The sequence below is a fragment of the Coturnix japonica genome, chromosome Z, assembly GCF_054131305.1.
Source record: "Coturnix japonica strain WE chromosome Z, WE-NBRP24, whole genome shotgun sequence".
Taxonomy (NCBI): domain Eukaryota; kingdom Metazoa; phylum Chordata; class Aves; order Galliformes; family Phasianidae; genus Coturnix; species Coturnix japonica.
In genome coordinates this window covers 74,427,015-74,432,594 of record NC_140702.1, presented here as the reverse complement: position 1 = coordinate 74,432,594, position 5,580 = coordinate 74,427,015, and positions in this window count along the sequence as shown.

Below are 5,580 nucleotides of genomic sequence, written 5' to 3'. Positions count from 1 at the left end.
CTGACTTACGATGTTCATTCCTTGCTGCTTGAAAGAGGAAGCAGGAACAGACGTTCTATCATTCAACTCTTTATTAGTTCACTGCGTACCATGTTCTTAGAGTCCAGAGGCAGATCTGTGCAGCGCAGATCGTTGTCCATGGAGGCACTGCAGTAGGGCACAGGTAGCCTGGCTTGCTGCTGTCCCTGTTTAGAGCACTGAGAGCAGGCAGGACTTTCCCTGGGAGCTACAGGAACAAGAGCTGTATTTCCTGATCTCCCAGCACTTTACGCACATAGCGTGTTCTATCAAATGATGTGCTATAATCCCTATTTTTGGAGGCAGGCTATCGGATCGGAGCAGTGTGGCTTGTCAGAACATCCCTGTCTGCCAGGCACTACCTTGCCTCCGGAGCAATAGAGGCTGAGTTCCTTGCTATAAATCTCATCCAACTTCTGTGCTCGACTTCTGATTTCTCAGCACTGGGTTTGGCTGCCTCCTACTTGGAGCTTTCTATCCTTAGCACAATTCACAGGCTTTCAGCTATCTCACACTTCTCTCTCTCTAATCTTAGCACAGCTTCTAACTTTAGAGCGGCTTCGAGCTTCAGGGTCTCTCACTTTTGTTCGGGCTCTTTCTGGTACATGGCCAAGTAGGTGAAAGACGTGAGAAGGGGGAAGGGGAGAGCTAGCGCTGCTCTTGGCTGAGCTCAGCCCCCCTTGGCTGCACTCACTGGTTGTGGCTCTCTCCTGAGCTGCGTGATAGGGTTTGGTCAGGAGATATCTCCTCCTGATCCAGCTGACGCGGTATCTATGCTAGTAGAATTCCCAGTTCTCGGGGAGTTTTCCTAGGACTGTGATGGTATCATTCTGATGAAGATCCACTTAATCTAATTCCATCTGAGTTCTGGTTCTGGCTCATGACCAGCCTGGCAGATTCCATAAGCCACAAGCTGCTCTCCGTCAACTGTCTTCCTGGTTTATCTCTATTTGTATCAAAGGGTGCCTACAGAGGCTGCATTAACTTTCCTGAGTGAGATATCTCCTAGAGATGTTCAAGACCCACCTGGACACCAACCTGCGCAGCTGCTTGGCAGGGGGCAGGGCTCAATGATCTCCAAAGGTCCCTTCCAACCCCTGCAGCTCTGTGATCCCGTCAGACAGATGTTCATCAGATGAAGACTTCCCGCGTGGCTTTGTCTTCCCCCTGCTTCATACACAGATGTGTGTTCTGCTTACTGAACAGAGATGCACCCTCTTGGTTCTTTTCTGATATTTTCCAGAGTCCAGTTCTCACATCCAAATGAAAAAGAGCAGTTCGCCATACCTCCTTCTCATCAAGCACAACCCTTAACCTCAGCTTTGTCCATAAAACACTTCTGCTATAGGCTGTGCTGCCCAGGATAAGCCATTAATTAAATTGTCTTGCAGATAGTTACAAACCATAGGATTATTTGAATCGGAAGGGACCCCTAGAGGACACCTGGTCCCACTCCCCTGCAGTGCACAGGGACACCGCAGCTCCATCAGGAGATAGGAACCCTGCCCAGCTTCATCTTGGGTATCTCCAGAGATGAGGCATCCACGAGGTTCTACCAATTATCTCATGATATATGAGATATATATGGGATGTACTGGGAGGGGCAGCCATGGCTTTCTTCAGAGGAGAGACCTGAGTTTCAGGATGAGACGACAAGGTGTGAAGCCGGAGCCTGATGGAAGGTGAAGCCATGGAAGCGGCAAAAGGATTTCTTTGCCGATTTTCCTGTTCTGAAGTGGGACAGAAACTGCACAGTGCACTCTCATAGGCAAGAAAATACTGTGTGGGATCAGCCAATGTGACATTTTTCATCTCCAAACCTGAGCTCACAGAAGCAGGGAAGTCCCAGTGAGAGGCACTGATGGGTTCCAGGATGCGTCAAGGAAGGCTGCTGTGAGAGCAGAGCAGAATCTGGCTGGTTGCAGCGACTGCAGGAGAGCTCTTGGATGTCAGAAAGTACAGATGGAGGGGTACCTTTGTTCCACAGGCACCAGGCACCTGACTTCATGTTGCTCCACCTCTCAGCACAGCTCTGTGAACTGGATGTTTTTTCCCAGATTGTAAAAAATACGTATAAAGATACGTTGTCCACAGGGAGCTTCACGTCTGAATTCTTCAGACTCTTTTGAGCACTTCTAGGAGCACAGAAGGAAGGAGCTTAGCGTAATGAATAAAATAAAGCTACTGAGAAATACTGTCTCTCAAATAACCAGAAGGACCTCAAGACATCTTTAAGTCATTAAAAATGAAATAAACATCTTCCTGGCTCAGTTGTACTTACCTGAATTGCGATCCATGAGATGAATTTGGCATGTCACAGTGAGGAGAAATGTGAATACAGTATGGATAATGCAACTCATTTTATATTTATGGGGATATTATGTGAGGTGCTCCAAAACATTGTGGCAAAGGTCTGTCTCCCATAACGTACTCATAAAAGAAACACTCGACAGTTCTACAGTGTTTGACATAAAGTATTGATCACACTTGGAGAAGAACGACAGATACTTGGTGTCTAAAATAGGACTAAAATAGGGCTAAAAGTGAAAGTCTTTGTACTATCTCATGTGATCAGATTTATGGTAGCTGTCATTGGCTACGTGGAAATCTGTTGATTTCATCTAAGAAAATCTGTGTCTCCTTTCTAATTAATAGAGAGAGATTGGGCTCTTGAGAAATGTCTCGTCTTGACCTGAGGTGATTTTTAAGAAGAGATTGACGGGTCGCCTCTTCTGGAGGTACTCACCTCTTCCACATACAGCAAGTGGAGAGGAGAAGAGTGGCTCAGACCAGATGCCTCACTCCTATATGACTCAAGTTAGGTGCAATGAATCCCATCTGCAGGCGGGTGAAACAAGCAGAATACACTGTCAGCTGTAATGAGTGGCAATGAGACTCGCTCTTGACATTACCGAAGGCCAAGTAAAGTTTCTTTGATTTGGCAGAGCCAGGTTTTTCCTCTCCTTAGCTCTGTAATACAGTTATTTGCTACTTTTATGATTTCCACAGGCATATATCCATGTTCCAATTACTGAGATGACGTTTGCATCAGCATGATTCATGCTGTCAATTCCTGCCTCAAGTTAGATCCAAGCTGAGTTTATTTTGGGAGCAGTGCATACGTACCTACCCGGAGCAAGGAGGTACTGGAGAAAAGAGCTTCACCCAACTGGAAAGACGATGGAAGTCATCAGAGAGCCAAAGCAGCGGTCAGGAGGAGAGCAGATGGAACTCTGCTCTGCTTCGAGCAGTCCTTTGCATGTTTGGGCATTTGGGTTGTTGCTGTAAAGAGGCCCGTAGGAACGAGCAGAGATGTAGAGATGTGCACACGGGGTCTTTCTGGCTGTGGTTTTAGTCTGGTTCCACACGTCACACCCAGGGCACCGTAACTAAAAGAGGTGCACAAGCATCACCACTAAGTGAAAGCAGTAAGGGAGTGGTGGCACAGCGTGAGGGCGTGGAGCTAGAAACGACCGCTTTCCTCTGCTTTGTCTTCTCCTTCCACTTCTGTTTTCACCCACACGACACTCCTTTATTTTTGCGTTGTCTTTCAGGAATTGTCATATTGTCAAGGCAGGGATATTCTCATCTCACCTAGATATAAAGCACGGAGCTCGCACAGTGATTAATCACATCACTTTGTTACCTCTTGGCAGTGCCATTCAAATGTCAGCGATCCTCAGGAGGTTCCTACAGAGCCGGCAAACAAGCATTGCCATGTTCTTCCAGATAAGAGAACAAAGACGGTGGTCACCGCTCTCCAAATGTGGTTTCTAAAGCCATGTTCTGTCATCCAGCCCTTTCATTTAAATGACTAAAACTGGTCTGACCCAAGGTGGTGGAGGCTCCTGCTGCACCAGCCACACGTGCTTCCTGCTGAATAGAAGGGCAGGCAAGTGCAGGCAATTGCCTAATCAGAGAGACCGAGCAGAAATATATAGCGTGTTATAATCACATTACAGTGAATAAATCTCAACAAACACAATACACGACTATGAAAAGCTTCCTTGTTCATTTTACTATTTCAATATGTGGTGGGAAACTGCTATTAAAATAATAATTATATTAGCTTCACTACATTTACTTAGTAGCTTGGTGCTACTATACAGCATGGCCTGAGAGGAAATGTCTTGTTCAGATTCATTTTCTGCGCAGCAATAGAGGACCCATGAAAGCTACATCCAGCCTTTATTGTAGTAAGGAAGCATTCATAATATCCTTGTAATATTTATTAATGTGAAATGTGCAGTTAAATGCTTGATGAAAGAGCTATTGTATGCTTGGGTTTACAGTAAACAGTTAAAGCTCTTACCGTGCAGTGGAAGCAAGTGGAATATTTGCTTAGATTTGGCAAGAAGAAATATTGTAAATAATTCAAAGAGTGTAATTTGATTGTAGATTTTTCTGGGCTATGTGGCATATGGCCCTTCTGTTTTTGTTTTATTTAGGTTTGCTGCCTCCGTTACGTAACCATTCTTTTTTGGCTGCAATTAAACTTCAAGGTCAACCAGGAATTAAGCAGGGAGGAACTTGGTTGGAAGTTGGCCGCAGATGAGCGCGGCCGTGTTGCACCGCCGCAGTGCTGACAGCATCGCTAACAGGGTCTGGGCAAGGCGCTGAACAGCTCTCATATGGGCTCACCTGTCCCAAAGACACGCATTTCCTCCTGCTTTCACTGATGTAAAGCTGGGCATTCCACAGCATTTCAACGCTTATCTTCAAGAGAAGTGATGCAGTTGCCCCAGGGCAATTCCTGCTGAACATGGCCCACTTGCTGCGTGCCACCCATGTCCCACTGCCCCACTTCCCACCCCATATTGCTCCACTGAGGGGCTGGGAGAGGAGGAAGAGGTGTCTGGGCATAGGGCTACCTTGTGATCTTTCAGCCAAGAGCTCTGCGTTTTTAAGAACTACCCCTCTATAATTGCAATACATATTCTAACATACAAACATGTATATTTTAAAGCTGGCCACTCATGTTCCTCCCTGTGCTCTGGGCAGAAACTCTGGCACCACTTTTCACAAGCTGAAGAACGTCCCTCGCATCCAAAGCATTTCCATTATTTTTGGATTTTTTTTTTTTTATTTTTTTCATGTAGAGCTCCTCAGGTGAATAGTGCCATGTAAGTGCTAAGTGTTATTATTTATTAGGCATACATATTCTGTAATTACTTTGCAAATACGATCATTATATTTGAAGTTACAGTGTACTTCAAACATTAATTGCCGCATAACTTGCAGATTTCAGATCTGATACACAAACCTAATCATCAGTCATTAAGTATTAAAGAAGAGAGCACTGGAAATATATTAAATTACCTCAGATCACTGATTAAACCTAATCCTTGGAAATTCCTAAAAGCCTGTTGAGGCACTGAGATTCGCTTCCGAGTGACCACTGGGAATTCAGGCCTGCAAAAACAGCTGGATGCCTTAATTCTCAGGGATATCATGATTCTGTGACCCCGCAAAATGCTCCTTTTTTGGAGTTCTGCCTCAGCCACATCTAATTCCTGCTCTGGTTTGCTTGGAGGCTGATGTGATGGCTGTGTGCTCCCCAGG